Genomic DNA, 20467 nt, shown 5'->3' with positions numbered 1-20467 from the left:
AAAAGGACCCATATGACAGTTGTCATCATTCTGTTCTCTTAAGTGATTTTTTTTGTCAGTTTTAAACTGAAATAAATAAATACACTCGAAAGCACTTACAACATCACTGATGATGACTGATACAACTATATTTCCTCCTCATTTCCCATAACTAGTGTTTCTGTTTACACTTTACCATTCATCTAGTTAATTTCCTTTAAAGTTGACTTTTGTTGTGTATATGCAACAATTATGTATGCATGTTTCTCTTCATTCTCTTTGGTTCAGTTGTGTCTAGATTCTGTCATTGCCCCCTCATCTGATTTGCCTGTTTTTGTTTTTGGATGCATTTGACTGACTGACACAGGAGTATCACCATTCTGGACACCACACTTATTTTGTTTACAAAGGAAACTCAAAAAAATCCTATTAGATGTCCTGAAATATATCCATCAAATTACAATCACTCATCTAAGATTTTGTTTCAGATACAGTCTTCTTAGTCTAGCACCACTGGACATATAAATCAGAAACTGATCTTGCAAGCAATCTCTGATTGCCATTTGAAGAAAACATGTTTGCATTTAATTATGGCTATATTAGCCCTGCAGATGGTGATAAAGGAATAGTATAGGTACTAATTTTTGTTATCCTGACTGGTTGTTAAAACCTTCTTAGACAAGCTGTTATCTTCTTTCACAACTGGCAGTAGCTATTTTGAAGGTTACAGGAGTAAATACATGCAAACACTGCAGATGCTGTTCCTTTTGCATCTCGGTATGTGAACGATTTCATACATGGAAATGCTTCTGAGTGCTCTGCTAGCTAGCTAGCTAGACATGAAACCTCCACTGCACCTGTATCCTGTGAGCGATATTAGAATGGCCATGTATATGACCAACAACTTTGGAAACAGCATTGACCAAAAAAGGTCACCTATATGAATTTTAAAAATGACTTTCTACACTGTTTTTTATGGAAGCTTATCATTTGTCACATACAAAAGATAATATGATGGACTGAATAGCTGCCATCCTTTAAAGTATCTGTGTACGTGCATAATTCATCTTACTCTGCAAACATATGAGAGGTTGGGAAGGGTCATACTATGCTTGGATTTTTTTACTCTTCTGACTGGATCTCGTTGCTCTTTCTCATCTATGGAGTAAAATGCCCATACTCTGTCTTCCATTTTTGAGCTTTACAACATCTCACCCATGTATGCACATAAAAAACCTGAACCTCACCTCTCTCCAATGGCCACAATGTTTGTTAGGCTTTAAAATGCGTGAGTATGGAGATATTTTTAAAAATGAAGAACATGCTGAGCACTTGTAAATAACCAAATAAGAATTTAGCAACTAACCATATAGACCCCTGAATATGGCCAGAACAGGAAATAAACCTAAAAAGAGATATGAAATCTAAGAATATAATGTGTTTAAACCATGGCTTCCTTCTATTCAAATGTACAGTTAGGGGGGGAAATCTAAAATGAAGAAGACAAAGAGCTTGATTTTTTTAAAATGGTCTCCCTCTCCCCCATTCATGAGATGCTGTTGGGAAAGCTGACATTTTAAACACAGGACTTGCATTTTAGATCACTGATGCCTTGTTTCTTGATAGGGATTCGGCCAAACAGAGAGCATAATGGACCCTTTAACCATTCAGTTTGAATTTTAACTGCACGACTTCAAATTTTATATGCTAGTGTGGGATGAGAGCTACACTTTATGTGTATGAGTTAAGTCGAACAAATGATTTGTGTTGGATGCTAATGTTTCAATAGAGATTTATAAGAGCAGTAGTAAACTATTTTATAGCGCCATTACTGTGCATAGTGCTTCACAGAATAACAGACATAAAGGATTACATACAACCCCCAAGGCAAACAACTGTGACATAATTATGCAGAGTTTTTACAGTTTAGAAAAGTTTATTTTTTGGATTGGCGCTTCTGATAATCTGATGGGATTGGATCCTGGCTGATTAATGCCATGGTTGGCTTTGATGAGAACTTTCCACTGATTATGCAAGGCAAAATGAAACTCCACATGTGACATGTCCAGATCCATTTTTTTTTTTACTGGTTGCATATACTCATACATGAGATAACAAAAAGTATTTCAGAAAGAGAGGGAGGGTTTTATCTCTTTAAAAGTGTCTTATCTCATACTGAGAACATGCACGTCTCTTTGGCACAAACCATCTGGGATTACTGTGGTCTGAAGTATATTTGGATTGTGGTTATTGAAAAGATGGAAATAGTATTTTCAATACTCAAAATTGGAGTAATTTAGTCATAATAGTAGTTGAATTAAGTGTTTCAAAGGATATGATATCACAGAGAGAGAGAGAGAGAGAGAGAGAGAGAGAGAGAGAGAGAGAGAGAATTAATTTTTTTGTAAAATATTGCCCCAAAATAGAAATCTACATGTTTCTGAGATGTTGAATGAGATTCCAGATTTCTTTTTACCCTCATTAAGTAAGCATCTTCTCAGTCCATCCAGTTGCATATGGAGTGCCTTATAAAACAGAATTGGGGAAACAAATGGGACTTTCCAGTGACCACCAGAGTTGCTTGAAATATTTCTTGGGGAACCGGTACATCCTTAGGATGGACATTGGTGTAATGATTATGTTTTGAAACAGAATGATTGCTTTGGTTCTGATAAAAAATTCCATGTTGTAAAGTTAATTTACATTGGTGGCAATTCTGACTTTGGCCCAAAACACATGGGCAAAATGACGTGGCTTCAGGCTGCATTAGGGGAGTGCTGTTTACATGACACATGTCCCAAACATGGCTTGAAGCTGCGTGGAGGCTGTGTCATTTGTCAAGAATGAACAGATAGAATTGGCTCCTTCCAGCGACCCAGTTCAGGACTATGGCGGCAGCCCGTATTAGGACTGGGCACATGTGGTTGCTGTGGTCCCAGTGCAGATGGTGCCGACATGGTCTCTCACCACTCTGTTTGACCTGTCTGTTTCAGATCTTCTTGTGATTTTTACAATTTAGAAAAATAATATATGTCGCTCATGAATCCTGGTGAGTTACATGACACTGGTTGTGGCAGCTGCTGCAGTTGAAATTACCATTGTTGTAGCAAATCATAAACCTCTCTCTTGTAATGTTCACAGTTATTAGGCTTCTTGGTTTGCTTGTGTGTTTATCTTTTAGACTGGAAACTAATGACTTCCATGACCCCTGGCTTTATTCCCAGCCATGATCTTTCTAACTTTGTTTGCAAATACAGATGTTAAAATACATCTAAGAATAAATAGTGACCAGTATATACTCACAGCTTCCTAGCTCATTTACAAAATGTATCTTGGGATTTGCTGGCCAAGAACAAATTACTTAAGAAACCTATTTTGATTAACTCTGTTGAGATTGCCTGGATTATATCATGTGTGTCTGTTTCCCCCCCTCCAGATCTCAAGTAAGCCAGCAACAGCAAAGAGAGAAGTCTGAATTGTCTATCTCAGCCAGATTCCAATCTCCATCACTGGCCCCCCTGATGGCAGTTGGCACTTCCCTCTGAAACCTGCCAAGCTGGACGCCACAGCTTTGAACGACTGCACTTTGGCTGCCACTGTGTCCTCTCCTGAGATAATCAACCATGCAGTCCTAGCCTGTAATGCAGGCATTCATGAAGAGCACTATGTAAGTGAAGCTGTGGAAAATGATGTGTCAAACTACAGGGAGTACAGAGATGCCGGCACCATTACTGGTAGGAAACAATTTTGACTCTTCTTTTTTCCACTAATTCTTTCTTTGGTGATGATGATCTCCCCCTCCCTAGAAGTTAACTGGTGATACTGTATAATTCTTGCTGAGTGTGTTAGGAGAAGCTCATTTACTTGCACTTCAGAGTTCAGAGCTACTATTATATCACCAGATTGCATCCTTATGGAAGAATTAATGAACAGACACCGAGAGACAGAAGGTATATCCTTTTCCACCAGCAAAGGTCTTTTGTTCAGGCAGGCCTTCAGCTGTAGGAAGCTGTTGCAGAAGGGTCTCTTAAAGAAATGCTGTAATTTTTAAAAACGTTGATTAGTATGTTTAAAATGTTGTTATTTCTATCCTGTCTTCTTCCCAGTTCAGGACACAAGGTGGCTTACAACAAATTAAAAAACACATCACTAAAAATTCACAAGATAAAAAAGTTATAATGAGATGCCTGAAGATGCCAGCCATAGATGCTGGCGAAACGTCAGGAAGAAAATCTTCTAGAACATGGCCACATAGCCCAAAAAACCCACGAAAAATTATAATGAGACGTTCCCACCAGCCGTACCTGTGAGGGTAGTGGGACAAAGAGACAAACCTTCCCAGCAGGATCACCTGTCAAGGCAGCAGGAGACTCCCCAAGAGCCATCAGGAATCCATCCAGATCCGTAAGCATCTGGGGGAGGACCATTTTAATGACTTCTTTACCCCCTGCTGCGGGCCTGAGTTCCAGTAAACCCCACCAGATAGTAATTTGGCCCTGACAACAGAACTATAGATATTTTCTACACATGCAGATCACATTCACCCCATCCACTGCAGAGAACAAGGTCCAGAGTGTGCTCAGCAGATATCAAAGTTCTGGATTTTAAATGAAAGAGTACAAAACCAAGAAATCACTACAAACAGCCTCCCAAAAGAATAGAACAAGTGGATGCCAAAACAACAATTAGACAAAAGTCTTAGGTTGTGATGACTCCTGCTTCTTGTTCAGACCAATCTGGAAGAGCCCTTTATGTAATAACTTTTATGTTATATTTAAATTGTATCAGTTGGCCCTCTTTTTTGAGTGAAAACAGGAGGGATTTCACTAGAGCTGGAAGTGGACTTCCAAACACTTCTGGTTTCATTGTGACTTGTGGTGGATCCTGGAAGGGTGGAAATTGGCCTCTAAAGACTCTGAAGTTGCTTAGCCCACACACAATGTTATTTCCTTGTGATTAGATTGTGTACAGAATGTAAGGTTACATAAGGACTCCCTGAGGACTTCCCTATTGTTTGGTACATGAACATGCCTATTTGTTTATCTGTTTATCCTTTGGCTTTTAACGTGGTTTCATCATTATTGAAATACCATCATTTTTGTGCTTATCCTTTCTGCTGCAAAGAGTAATATAGGAATAACAAGTTAACTGAACTTCACACTAGAAGTATTTTTTCCCTATGAGGCATAGCCTGCATTATAGTTAGAGCTGGAGTTATTATTTCCCCTCCCCTTTTAAATATTGGTTAACCAGTGAAGGGACAACAGGTATATTTCCAGGAAACTGCAAGTGAATATTCTTTATGGGTCCTAAGTGGGTCACATGGGGATTCATCGGAAACACAGAGATTTGGTATTATGTGCATTCTAAACATCCTTGTAATTATATTATTCCTTTAAAAAAATCTCAGGTAAGTGAAGGGCCTCACACAAACAGGAAGGAACTGAATTTATTCTCTTAAACAAATTACATCCACTCTGGGCATGTTGTAGCAAAACTATGCTTATGACTTCTCGTTTCAAGTATTCCCCTGAGGTCAGGAAGACTTTAACTGAATATCCTCTTTCTGTTTGCATGCCTTGATGCCTTGAACTACGGTTTCTGCATATAGCTCAGTTTCATTACTGTTGGGAATGGGAGAAACAGATTATGTTGGACCAGCTGTTGTGAGGTTCAGCAGAAAAGGTGCTGTTAAATAGGCAAAATTGGGCCATTTTCTCCATCTTGTAATTGTCTTTATTTTCTTCTAAATCTTTGGCCACATCATTGATTCTTTTGCAATTTTTTTTACAAATGGCAATCTTTTGTGCCCAGCACAAAAATCCTTGGCTGTATGCTTTGGGTTTAGTTATTGCTAGATTTCCCTTTGTCTCTTTTGTTATGCCCTTTCCGGCTCTTTCCAGATGCTTCTGTAAAACGCACCTTTTCCCTCAAAAACTATTACCACCTCTTGCTCCCTGGACTCTTCAAATCAGTATCACACTTATCATTCTGAAGCTCTCTACCTCTTTCCACTTGTCAAAGGTAGTTGTAAACAGCCAGTGTTATCTGTTGATGGACCTTTGCCCATGAAGACTAAAGCACATATCTATCTCTGTTATGGCTACCATTGTGCTCAGATCAGGTTTCTCCTCTTTTTATTAGGTCACTCACATTCTTCAAGTAAAGTTTTCCTGAACCCACTAGAGAAGTTCTTCTGAGTATGACCCTTCCTTAACCTAGAGCCTCCCATCCAGCACAGTGTATTAATGTATGGTAGGCCCTTGGTATCTGCTGGGTTTTTGGTTCCAGGAACCAAATCTGTGGATGCTGAATCACTGAGGTTTTGGTTCCAGGAATCCCCATGGATACCAAAATCTATGGATTCTCAAGTCCCATTATATACAGCGGCATAGTAAAATTGTGACCCTTATATAAAATAGCAAAATCAAGGTTGCTTTGATTGTACATCTTTTTGGAATATTTCCAAACTATAGTTGGTTGAATCTGTAGATAAATAATCCATGGATATGGAGGGCTGCCTATAGAAATTATTCAGTTACTAAATGGTATCAGGTAAAACCAAAAAACAGAAACAAGAGAAAAGTTGAAGGCACGGTATGTTTGCCATCAGATGCTACCGCTCTTGCTAACTATCACCCTCGAGCTCTGGAAGAGCACTCATTTCTTTTTTGTCATAGAGACTCTTGGCTCCATAAAATGTTAGCTTTTATTTTCCTCACTAGTCATAACAACCACATGATATGAATGCTTTTAGAAATATGAAATTATTTGTATCTAAACATGTACACAATTAAAATTATGTTTGAGGAATCTCCACCACAGTTGCTATGTTTGCTTTAAGATAATGTTTAGACCTACTTCTCCTTTTTAAATTTAATCCTTGCTGACTAACTAGTATTTAGCTATAACCTCCTAATTTTAGCAAGCTCAGCCATTGCACATGCAATTTGGATCTAGATCTAAGAAATAAATATGATACAGATTTTGTGCTTAGCATTTCAGTTAACCTTTTTACTTAAAGATAACTTGAGAGAAGGATGTATTTAAATTCTTGAATTTACAAGCACTTTAAAAATTCACAATGACACCCTTTGCAGAATGTCTCTTTCTAGTAGAATGTACATATACATAGTTTTCTGGTGGTGCCTAAAACATGAGATATTTGTTGCAATAAGCTTTCAAGAACAATTATTTTGTTTGTGTATCACTTATAATTTTCTACTTTGAATCTTGGAATCTTACATGTACTTTTTTTTAGTAATGTGAGAGATTCACAATCATTTTCTCTTTTGAGGATACGGAAATTGCACAGTCAGAATGGGTAAGGTCCGTCATAGCCCTCATTTTTATGGATGCTCCTGTTTTCAAATCATATCTGGCCCCCATTCTATGCCCAAACATACAGAAGGAATCAACTTCTCCTCCTACTTGTTTTTCTTTCTTTCTTTTTTTAAGAAGAAAAATAATGTAATTAAGTAGATATAGCCAGGATCTTAGTTTATATATTCTTTGAAATATGTAGTTGAGCTGAGGAATGACCATGAAATTTGATGTTACTAGCTGATGAAGTTTTTTTCATTGCTTTTGGAAACATCTGTTATGTAATTGCTGTTATGAAGACCCAAAATGTTCTTTTTTCCCATCAAATTGGAGTGGATGGATATATTACAAAGCATTTGGCTAGTGAGATGTAGCTAAAAGCTATTTTATGGCTGTGACAGAGCTAGGAATCATACAGCCTTCCAGAGGATGGTTGACTGCAACTTCTGGCCTTTCCCACCATTGGCTGTGCTAGCTAGGGCTGTTGGGACTTGCAGTCCAAAAACATCAGGAATATCACAAGATTCCCTTGCCTGCCACACATCTCTAAATGGAGATTAATTGATTACTTTTGATAGAAGCATAATTAAATAAAGCAGCTGTTTCACCCAACAAGTGAAAGCAGAGGATTCTCATGTCAGTAGAGCACTGCTAGGATAGAACAATATGGAAAGGGATCTTTGAGATTAAGTAAGAGAAAGAAGTTGGCATCATAAGCCTTCGTAGACTTAAGGCTATGAAAGCGTATGCTGCCAACTTTCTCACATTTAGCCTCAAAGGTCGTACAAGATCCCTTTGTATAATGATCCAGACTATATTTTTTGTTATTAATGGCTGTCAAGGCAACTTTGACTTAATAGAGACCCTATGAATGAGACCTCCAAGTCAACCCTGTCATCAACAACCCTGCTCAAGTCTTGCAGACTCCGGTGACTTTCTTGACTGAGTCTATCCATTACTGTACTGTTTATGGGTTCCCTTTTTCGTTGCAATTTCTTTTGTTTCTAGTGGAAAGCTAAGCCTCCAAAGTTTTTATTCCAGTATGATCAAGTGGTTGCTAGATGTGAAAGTTTGGCACCATCTAGTGGTGTATGATGCTCAATAAAAGTTGTGCACTTTCAAATCTTCCAACTTATGGCTACCCTAAGTTTTCTCAAAAAGGGTTTTCTTGGCAGGGTTTGTTCAGAGGGGTTTGCCTTTGCCTCCCTCTGAGACTGACTTGCCCAAGGTCACCCAGTGGGTTTCCATGGCTGAGCAGAGATTTGAGTAATGGTAATAAGTAATTACCATTACTTATTAACAAATTTTTCTTTAAAAACATCGCTCCCTCCACCCCAGCATCTAATCTGGTGTGCAGTTCAGCTTGATGTCCTTGAAAAATGACACGTTCCAGAAGGGCAGCCCTATTAACTTTAATAGAAACATAAAAGAGTGTTGCCACACCTTTAAAGGCCAGCATAATTACTGTGGCATCCATTTTCTCTTTTGGTCTAGGAATGCTATGCCACAGTAAATCAATTCGTCATTAAGGTGCCATGGGACTTTTCTTCAACCTTGAGAGTTCAAATTTTACTACTTAAAAAAATATCTTTAGGATATTTCCCTGTGAAGTTCTAAGATTTAATCTTTTGTACAGCTTCAGTTTTATTATTTTGCCATTCATTTTCAGGGTTAAAGCTGTAACACAACAATAGATTAGTTGCTAACATTTTGGTCTTTGTCTTTTACTAATAATACTTTTGGTTTTTCAGCGTTCTTGCCACCCCTCTGGGCAGTGTATGGCATAGAAATCCTGTAGAATAACAAAAGCCTTTCATCTTAATAGTGTTACAATTTGTTTTTCCAGGAGATAGTAAATCTGTGTAAAGCCATGCTCTTTCAGAAGAGTCAGGTCCAAAACACACTGCAGAAACAATCCAGTTTGAGACTGCTTTAACTGCCCTGGCTCAGTGTCAGGGACTCCTGGGAACTGTAGTTTATTGTGGCCCCAGAGCTTTCTGACAGAGAAGGCTAAAATGTCTCCCAAAACTACAGTTCCCAGAATTCCCTAGCATTGATCCAGGGCAGTTAAACTGGTCTCAAACTAGATTATTTCTGCAGTGTATTTAGGACCTTAGATTTCCTTTTTCCTGCTGGTTATTTTATTGTGTTTTCCTTTTAACTGAAATAAAGAACAAATATTGGTGGGAAAAAGGCTTATTTATTAGTAGTTATGCTTAGATGTTAAGTATGACTATTTAAATAAAAGTTTATTGTATAAAGGACAGCACACATCTCATATTCTAAGGTTTTTACAAATTCATTTCTAATGATTTTCCAACTGAGATAAAACCAGCAGGTTTTATATTAATGGAGCCAGCCTAAGAATTAATTCAGATCTGATACAGTTTCTCTGCACAGTTATTCAGCCTCAGGTCAGTCATAGTTCTTCATACACATCAGTGTGCTGATGATTCAGTAATATGACCACTCTCTTCTATTTTTTTCCAAGAAGGCAGTGGTGGCTTTTTCCTTTCCTTTGAGGACTGTAGGCCCCTTTTGTTGATTCAGAGATTCCTAGAATTGTATTGGAAGATCCCATCCTAGTTTCATCTTATTTAGAGTCAAAATCTCTGCTCTGTCCTGTTTCAAGTTCTTTTAATAAGTAATCTTTTGCCCAAAACACATGGACAAAAAGTGCTGGCTTTGGGCAGCATTGAGGGCCTGGCATTTAGACAATGTGCCCCCCAAATGAAGCCGGAAGATGTGCCAATGCTACTCCAAACAAGACAAACCAGGCCAAAAGAGAATGGATATAATGTGCTCTTTCCTGCAGCCCAGTACAGGACCACTGCAGCAGCCTGGATTAAGACTGGGCCCATGTGATCACAGCAGTCTTGGCACAATTGGAGCCATCACGGTCCTGTCACAATCCTGGCGTGGTCCTTTTGACCCATTAGCATTGGGCCCTAGTTGTCTTTTTTAGTAGTTCACCACTTAAAATGCAAGTTGACTCCTTACACATCATGTTGAGAAGTGTCCTGTTAAGAACAATTAACACTAGTAATGGTTAGAGGACACATTCTAGTAATGAGTCAAATGAATACATGTCTTTAGTTCACCATAGGCCTGTTACAGACTGCCAAAATAAAGCTGCTTCGGGTCTCTTTGGAGGTATGCTATTTAAATGATGCATGGGTCCTAAGAGTCCGGAGGTAGCACCAAAGCCACACTCCATTCCTAAGCACCGGAGTGCAGCTTTTGGTGCACCTTCCGGATTCTTAGGATGCATCCATCATTTAAACAGCATACCTCCAAAGAGACCCGAAGCAGCTTTATTTTGGCAGTCTGTAACAGGCCATTGTGAAGTATCTTGTGACAGTTCAGTCATCTAGAGATTATTCTATCTTTATTATATCTTTAGCCAATCCATATTTCTTTCTTTTTTAAAATAGAATTTTATTATTAGTAAGACATTCACACATCAGCAGCAGAACAACAGTACTAACACAGACATAAAGAATAGCAAAATAATAACAATAAAATGACTTCTTAACCTCTACTTTTGGGCTGCTTTTGTTGAAATATATAATATACAGTCACGTTTACTTAAAAGGAAAAATTAGATCTACTTCCTCTATTTTATTCCTTTTAACTATTGGTAGTTAAACATTGATTTACCCATTATTGGTTCTTGTTTACCAAGGTCCTAGTATTTCATCGTACAGTCAGACATTGGTATCCAAGGGGGATCCATTCCACGCCCCCCAATTCGAAAAAACACGGGACCTCAAGTCCTATTGTCTCTAATGGTGTGCATTGTGCACATGGCTGCATACACATACCGCCAATGGGACAGCTGAGCTTGCTGTCTGCAGATGCTTGAATCCATAGAAGGCAAGCCTGCAGATATCAAGGCCCCACTGTAATATATTTATTTCTAAAGTCTTATTGTAAAACATGGAATGCTGTATGCCCTCAATTTAACTTTAAATAGTCAATCATATCTGCCCATTTTCATTTTTCTTCATGGCCCCAATTGCTAAACGTTTTCCCAATCCTGAGTGCTTATCGGCAGGGTAGTAGGTATATGTGAGAGAGGAATGGGAGCTATTAAGAGCAATATGATGTACTATATTTAGAAGTAAGTGCCACTGAGCTCCTATGAATGTACTCCCAGGTAAGCAGGTATCATGCTCTAGCCAAATGGCTAGGGGAATCAACAAGGACAAGAAATTGATCAGCAGCCTAAGTGGTTATTTTATTTTATTATTTTGTTTTATTTATATATCTCTTTTCTCCCAACACAAGATTTAAGGTGGAATACAGCTTGGTGGTGGTGGAAGTTTGATGGCCAGAGGCAGCAAAATGTAATTCCAAAAGTTTTTAAAACTTCTACAGATTTAAAATGCTGCAGACAGATTACAGAGTGGCTATCTTCATTGGTTACTGAACAATTTGCAGGCACAATCCAAAACTAGTTATGATCTATAAATCCTTGTATGAACCTGCTTCTTTCACAGACATATTTGATGAGAATGTGTGAGAGGCCCTTCTCAGTAGTTCATCCCAGACCATGGAATTTTACATCCATTTTACCTCCCTACAAACAACTCCCTGTGTAAGATCTGCCCCTTCCACTCCATGGTCTTTCCACTGGCAAGTAAATACCTTTTTATTGAGACAGACTTTTAGCTATAAACTGGTTGCAGCAGAATGGGATGTGGGCTGCAGTACTTTGGTCCTCACTGTTACATTTTTAAAATGCTTTAAAACTGTTTTATCCTTGTGCCCTTTGTAATAGGGCACTTTGTTTATTTGTTTTAAATATTATTTGAAATATCACGATAGGCTTTTAGGTGCATTTTGTTTTAACCTATGTAGTTAGCCCCCTCAGGTGCCTTATTGGGAGAAAGGAATAACATAAAAGGGCTGCCAGCAAAAACTTAGGGATACATTCCTGGTACAGTATGTGTGACAAGAAGCTACTTTAGGTAGTGCTGGTGTCAGCAAATGGACCGTTCTCTCCTCTGTTGTGCTGCAGAGGAATATTTTCAGAGTTTGATTTTAATGGAGAACTAGCTTTACTTTCTATGATTTAACCTAGTTGTAGAAAGTCATTTTATTTACATTTTGTGGTAGTAAGATGCCAACACTAGATGGCACCAGTTTACCCTCCTGAAAGAGCATTATCAATCAAATGGAAATGTTGTACATTTAAAATATTCTACAGTGATCATGTTCTGCCCCGTCTTGTTTCTGTAACTCACTAGTTCTCTGACACATTTCCCACCAGAGCAATTTCCTTTGCCATCTGCAATTCTATGTCTTTCTAAAATGATTTATAGGCTTGTGGTACATAATGTGAAGTTCAGTTCCATTGAGTATGTATACATATAATGAATGAGATATTTGACATATTAAATATTTATCGCATTTAAAAAATTGAATAATGACAGAATAATGCAGAGAAAGGTATGTACAAAACACTGTGTACAAATATAATGCCAAAGTTATAATTCTAGTTTTCTGTTAGATATGGAAAGAGATAGAGTTATCTTTAAATGATTTCCTCACATATAAGAGGAAATAAGTAAACAGAATTCAGATAAATTGAGAATAAGATTAAACATAATTTTTGTTACTTTTAGATTAAAAGAACACAGTTCTAGTACCTTCAGTGAAATTTCACTCGCATTGAGACTATATAAATGAGAGATGAGCAACTCTTGGATGTCTACATAAACTGAGGCTTTATATAAGCCAAAGCTACAGAATGACGAAAAACAATTTCTTAGTGTCAGGATCCTAAATTAGATGCTATGCATATGTTAAGCAGGCCTACTGTACTGCAGCATCCCTTTAGAATGCAGGGAAGTAGGTGGTGGTTGTAACATTCTTCTCCATCTGCAACTCCTCCTAGCAAATATTGCATCTCTCATTGCCCGTCTGCCTGTCTCTTTTTCTCTTTTCCTGTCTCTGTACCATTAGTATTATAAAACTATTTTCAAGTTGAATTATTTATTGTCCAATTTCTTTTTAGCCGTAGTTTTCAGTGAACTTTGTGATTCCCACGTATAAACCTCATACCTGGAAGAAATGTTAAAGTTGACTGATAAAGTCTTCAATGAACAATAACTCAGCTGCCAATAATTCATGTGATAGCAAAGTTCAGCAAATCTAGTGACACTCTTTTCTTGAAAGAATAATTGAGCTTACACACTAATTTAAAAATAAATAATGCATGAATCTGGTAACTATAATGAGCTCATAATCTGATAGTGGTACCAGGATCCAACAGGCATACATATGAAACCAAGGTACAGTCATAAGATCAAGGTACAATAATGAATCACAGGCCTTTAACATTTTGTTCTTTACACTGAAATATCCTTAATGTCACTTATGTATGCTACAGTCATACATTTTACCTCCCTACCAACAACTCCCTGTGTAAGATCTGCCAGAATGGGTGGGAAGATGTGGCGTGTGGACTATGTGCAGCTTCAGTTAACAATTTCTGAAAAAAAAAAATAGGATTTAAGCCGTCATGTAAAGTACATGTGGTCAGAGTTAGTTTTGACTCTACAGAGTTCCAGTCCAAGACATTATGCTGCACATGCACATAATTACTTCTCTGTTTCTGCTCTCATTCTTTTCCTGTTTTTTCTTTGTTTAGCTGACCTGGGATTTGGAATTTTATAGAGGGTGTACATATTACTAACAGAAAAATATCCAGCAACCTCACTGAAATTCCCATGGTTTTCTGGAAAAAAGGATGGCAATAGAACAAGTTTCAAATACATTTTTTAAAAAAAGAATCTATATAGCATTGGTTTCTGAATTTGAAATGTTGGGAGTTATATTACTTTAAAAATTACACCACTGACCAAATTGTCCCCTATCTTTCCTAAATAATTCTATTTTAACATTTTCAGTTCAAATCAGTAAGACTTCAGGGTGTGCAGGTTGGTATTCATAACCAGAGAAAGGACTGTGAGAGACAATATACTGATATAGTCAGTATAGGTACACTTAGGCTATAACTAGTCCAACAGGAGAAGTGAGTGCTACTGAATACAATACCCCGGGATTTTGAGTTTCGGAAGGATTATCGACCAGAATCCCACATCTGCTGATGGAGTCAGGGTGGGAGCAATTCCTCCTTCAGTTTCCACATATCTTGAAGATTTTGTTTTGCAGGACTGAGATTTTAATTTGGTATGGAGAGCTGGAGTAGTCCCTCCTAAGTACAAACTAATCACTAGTCAGTTACTATCGTATTTAATCCCATTGTTTCTGCTGCCAGAACAGTTCAGGCACATATCAACAGTATCAGTCAGCTCATTTTTCTCTTCCATACCATCAACCTTCCATGAAATTTCTCTTCTTTCTACCTATTAATGTAATAATAATTCCATCCACAAAGAAAGCCATATAAAAGGGGAAGACTTTCTCTCTGTCCCACCATCATCACAGGCTTATTTGGTAAGGATACACAAAAGAGGGCCTTCTCAGTTGCTTTCCCCACCCTTTCAGATTCCTTTCCATAGGATGCTAGGCTGGCCTCCCTGCTTTCCTTTTGCCAGCATGCAAAGCTGTTTTTGTTCAAGCAGGCTTTTAATGGGTAAGCAGGAAACGTTCTTACTGAGATATGTGTTTTATTTATTAACTTGTGCATGTTTTAAAAATGATTTTATATCATATAATATGGAGGTTTTTAATTGATTTTTTTAAAATTAAGAGCCTTATCTCACAAGAAAACAAAGCTGAAACAGAACTGGGGAGTAGCAGTGTTCTCCCATGCCCTGCTGCTTAGTGATTCAGTTCTTTTCCTGCAAGAAGGGGTCATCAAAGTGAGTCTTTTGTTGAACAGATTTTGCTGGCTAGATCACCATCTCCTTTGGGAAGAAACTTAAGTGATCATGTGGTAAGGTACGGAGAAAGCTGCTACTTTCCAGGTCCTTTTCCACTTTGTTTTCTTGTGCGATAAGGCTCTAAATGTTATTAACTGATCCTCTTTAGGAGCTGCTTTGGGTCCCACTCTGGGAGAAAGGCAGCATATAAATGAAGTAAGTAAGTAAGTAAAATAAAATAAAATAAACAGTGTCTCTCAGGCTATCTGTTGTAGGGGGCCAGTATTTTCCCCCCCTCCTAATGTGCCAGGAACCAGTAGTATATTTGCACCTGTATGTAACTATTTTTCCCCTGAAAATGTACTGTAGATTGATAGCAAGCAGCTTGTGGATTGCCCTATAACATCATGGCACAGTTATTACAGTGTGGTCATAATGATTTCCATTGACACTTGTAGGTGATGCTGACCATTTGCATCCATATATATTCTTTTTATAGGGAGAAATTGTTAGTGCATGGGAGGGAGAGCACATCCCTCCCATGATGCCTTTCAAGTATATCCGACCTGTGCTTTTACATTCCTTAACCTTTCCCACTTTATAGTAAATCAGTAATGACTTGATTTCTTTCTTACAGAAGATTGCCGTCAAACCTAATTTAAGCTTAGGTTTGTTTGGCACTTATTTGTCACATGTGCACAAAAAACAAAAGGCCAGTTGTGGGTACATTTTAAATCCACAATGGTGCAGGATTCTTAGCATACATGAAGGGTCCAAATAAGTGAGGTGATGTGCATTGCAGGGTAAATCCACATCCTGGGCATCAAATGTGCATAATTAAATATGCATCCTGTTGGTCCTTAACATGTATGGTCAATACGTTCAGGCTGTTGGAACAGAAGTTGCTTCTTAAATAATGTAGCTTCTAAAAAGTGTATTTTTATGTTTCAACTGGCTTCAGTGGAACAACATCACTGATGACTAAAGTGTTCAGTGGAAGGTAATGTCTGGCCTTTTCCTTTTTACATGATGGGAACATTATGTATGTTTCTAGTAAAGGTTCTTCTTTTAAAAGGTTTTTCCCTTTAACTTTTTCCCCAGCCTTGGGGCTCAAGACAGTTTACAGAAATTAAAGCAGGTACAGTTAAAAGCTATCAGCAACAAAAATACACAGAAAATTAAAATATAAGCCATCTGTAGAATTACAAATTATTTTAAAATATATCAATTAAAAGCAAAGAAATAAGATCAATACAGTAGAACCCCCTATAGGAAGGGAGTTTCAGAATCTGTCGCAAACAACTGCAAAAGCATGTTGACAATAATGTGTGGCATATACGCTAGGAATAGCTGAAAGTGTGCAAATCAAAATTCAGTCTATTCTTCGCTGAAGCATCGATCTTAGGCCCAAATGTTATGGGAGTGTTCTCATATTTCAAGCTTGCTTGGAAGTGAAACATGTTGATTTCTTTTCCAAGTAAATCTGTTTTGGGTCATTGGTCTAATTCACAGAAATGCTTACATGTTATAGATTCTTGTTTTTAGAATTTTAACTAGGTGAGAGAATACACCAATGTCTTTTATATCTAATGTATCAACAGAACCAAACATAATTTGGTTTGCTGTGTAGGGGTGTGTGTATGCATATGAATGTATAGTACTACTTTTGCCATTATAGCTGTTACTTATGTCTAACTCAACAACCAGAAATGTCTGCACTGGTAAAATTAACAATATTTTGCATGAATATAAGTATTTATTAATCAGATTTCTGATTCTCCAAAATGTCAAAATTAGACATTTGGGAATGTAAGGAAAGTACACTGCAGATATTGAAAAATTAGAAATTCACAATTTTCCACACTATTTCTTCCAATGAGTTACAGTTTTGGATTGCAAATCTATCTCTTTTTTCCACCCAGACCTCTTCATGGGCAAGCATCTCCCCCACGTAGGAGTTAGGAGCACAATGGTGCATGCATTAGCACTGTGACAAGAACATGTTTGGTGTTATGTATCATCAAGTCAACTCTGATTTACAGTAAACCTATCCTAGGGTATTCTTGGCAAGAGATTTGCCATTGCCTTCCTCTAAAGCTGAAAGAGTGTGGTGTTGCCCAAGATCACACATGGTTGAACAGGTATTTGAGCCCTGGTCTCCCAAAAACCTAGTCCAGGGGTAGGCAACCTTTTTGAGCCGGGGGCCGGGTTGCTGTCCCTCAGACAACTGGGGGGCCGAAGCCAAAAAAGAAAAAAAAATATATATATATATATATATATATATATATATATATATTGAAAAATTAAATAAATAAATAAGCTGGGACAACTGTAGGACAAAAATTTCAAATGGGGGACACTTTTCCCGAAAAAATGGAGGACACGCTAAAAAAATTGCTGATTTTAAAAAAAATGTTAATATAAATGCATGTTTCGGAGGCTTCTATAGACAATTGCCCCCCTTGCCTGCCGCTTGCCCCCGTTGCCCGCCTCCTCCTGATAGGCCAAAGGCCCCACACCCTCACGTGAGAGGCCAAAGGCTCCGGCGGCAACCGGCGGCAGGACCGGGCCGGGGCCGGTCCCAAGGCCTTGCCGGGCCGCATCCGGCCCACGGGCCGCAGGTTGCCTACCCCTGACCTAGTCCAATACTCAGGCCACTGTACAATGCTGTCTCTTACAAACTGGCTGATCTTAATGCACAAAGCTTCATTTTCCTTTGTTTCTAAATGTATATATAGACATAGCTTCCAGAAACATATTGCTTTAAATTGTTAAATTGGCTGATATTTCATTTCAGCTGGTGAAATTTGTGTGATAGAATTTGGCTGAAATATTTTATATTATAGTATAAGTGGTTGTTGTTTTTTAATTGGAAAAGCCACATAACACAACAACAACAACAACAATTTATTGAGTAGCCCAAGGGCCGTTTCAAAATGCTAGTAACATAATAAAAAACAGTATCACACAGCTATATATAAAATGTAAATATAGTGCACTAGGTGCAATAAATCTCCATTCAATATAAATACATATGCATAACCTAAGCGTGCACCAGGACCAGAACATGCACTACTTGTATACAGCTTATATATATCTAAAAGATATACAATATGTGCTAAAGGATATACTAATAAACAGATAAAATAAAATAGTTAACAATTAAACAGTAATCTGTAAGATAGTTACCATAGAAAGTAAAACAGAATTAAAATGGGAATTGAAATGGGAGGCAGAAGTAACATAAAATAACCGTCGACATACGTCAAATCTGTTCATCCCCCTTACAATTAACACCAATCATTCCCACATATCTAGATCTCAATAGCGATGCTTTATGAAGGAACCGAGCTGTGGCAATAGAGATTTTTGAATCTTGTCCACTCATAAAGTATGATGTTCTGATGTGGGTATCCCAGAATATTGTTCGTTTAATATAGGGATGAAGATATTGATCCCTTTCTACTTGGTACAAATTACATCTAAACAAAATGTGTGCTAGATCCTCAATTTCATGATCTCCACAAATACAAATTCGTTCGTTATAAGGGATACCCTGGAATCTTCCATGTCTTACCATGGTATCAAGTTGGTCGAATCTTGCTCGGGTGAATGCCTCTCTGAGATGTTTAGGGATCTGTATTTTTAGATAAGATGGCATTTGAAAGGACCGTTTGTATTGGCTCAACCATTTTAAATTGCCTACCCTACTGAGTGTGGCTATGTCTTCTTGATCCGCAATGTCCAAAATTCTCTGTCTTGCACCCTTTCTTGCTTGATCATTCATAGTACAAGCTACAGGGAGGCCACAGCTCTTTATAAAATTTAACAGTTGCCTGGACCATGAAGATTGCAATTGAGAGTGCAACTGTTTTAATAAGCAATTTGTTTTTGTTTGGGAGTCTGTTTGGCTCCATTTCATTAATTTTACACCAGTAATTGAACACTCTGATTTTAGCTTGAGAGCAGATAGAATAAATTTCTAATTCCGCTCTTACAGCAGCTGCTGAGGTCCTTTTATCTACTCCTAGGATACTTCTCAGATGTTGAGACTGGGCTAGTTCTACTACTGCGGTGGAATTTAGACCCCATACTTCTGCTGCATATAAAAGCATAGGAGTAACCTTAGCTTTGTATACGTTAATTATTGGGGCTAAGGAGCCTGGGTACTTGTTGACTTTTAGTTTAAGAATGAGATTCATACGTGCCTTTGTTCTAAGTGAGCTTTTATGGTGATGGCATGACCAGGATCCATTCTCATTGAATGTTACACCAAGATAAGAAAAGGACTTTACTTGTTCAATTGGTTCACCCTCTAATTGCCATCTACATAACACAATTTCTGTGTTGTCCTTTCTCCTGCTTCTAGATGTGTGCAATAGTACTGATCTTCCCGAAGTTGAAATCATCAGCCTGCTGGAAGAGCAGCTGCCCCACTACAAGCTAAGAGCAGATACAATATATGGTTATGATCACGACGACTGGCTTCATACTCCTCTCATTTCTCCCGATGCTAATATTGACTTAACAACTGAGCAGATAGAAGAGACACTGAAATACTTCCGTAAGTCCAAATATATTCACTTGTACTTAATTGCACTGATACATAAAATGTATTTGTGTGTTTTTGCCAAGTTTCCTTATTGTAGTAGCTGTTGTAGAAAAAAATAAAGTAATATATGGGACTATTTACATTCATCTAAAAATTGGCATTGGTGTAATAGAAATTATAAACCCACACTTGGTTCTGCTGTGAAAGCACCTGAACATACATAGTTAATAGAAAACACAGTTAATCAGACAGAGTGCACTACTAACAGTACTTCTACGCTGCATGTGACATTTTATCTGCAAATCAGAACATTTGGAATATTGTTTGCATATGGAGATCTCCACCCAAGTTCATAGTTTTTGTTTGTTGTTAAGATAAAGAGAGAAGGTGAGAAGCTAAAGGTGCCATCTTACATATAAGCTGCTTAGCTCTATTGGAGTTCAGTGGAAATTAAAAGTATCTAAATGGGGAATAAGTTTGCACAGCCACAACATTAGCTGAACATTAGCTGTTTTCTGGCAGTGTTAGCTAAAAGGTGTGCGGAAGGAAAATTTCAGTTTCAAAAAAGCAGAATGCCCTTGAAACAGCCAGTAGAATTTGTGTACAGATAGAATTGATGGCTGAAAACAAAGCATCTGAATTTTTCATTAAATAATAAAATAACCTCTCAACCTTAGGTCATTCTATCTTTTTTCTGAATGTGTAGGGTAAGATTTTTTTCACCTGGATGATCATATTTTCACAGTAAATATGGTTTTGCTTTTTAAAAGAGTACTAC

General features: G+C 37.8%; 1 protein-coding gene across 3 annotated transcripts in view; it reads left to right on the top strand.

Annotated features, from left to right (window-relative positions):
• The first annotated feature begins 3471 nt into the window (after positions 1-3471).
• The window catches only part of TRAK1 (trafficking kinesin protein 1), a 94384-nt gene continuing 77388 nt past the window's right edge, over positions 3472-20467 (top strand). For 2 of the 3 annotated variants that reach the window (XM_089532750.1, XM_089532748.1), the window contains exons 1-2: positions 3472-3713; positions 19507-19701. The gene's annotated coding sequence lies outside the window, so the exon portion shown is untranslated. Of the gene's footprint in view, positions 3714-4304; positions 4384-19506; positions 19702-20467 lie in introns of those variants that run through there. The other variant, XM_089532751.1, reaches the window with a different exon arrangement.

This window comes from Sceloporus occidentalis, unplaced genomic scaffold (genome assembly GCF_023333645.1).
Source record: "Sceloporus occidentalis isolate IW3139 unplaced genomic scaffold, rSceOcc1.0.p SCAF_7, whole genome shotgun sequence".
Taxonomy (NCBI): Eukaryota; Metazoa; Chordata; class Lepidosauria; order Squamata; family Phrynosomatidae; genus Sceloporus; species Sceloporus occidentalis.
Note: the sequence above shows the minus strand (reverse complement) of the source record. Positions and strands in the feature narration are given on the sequence as shown.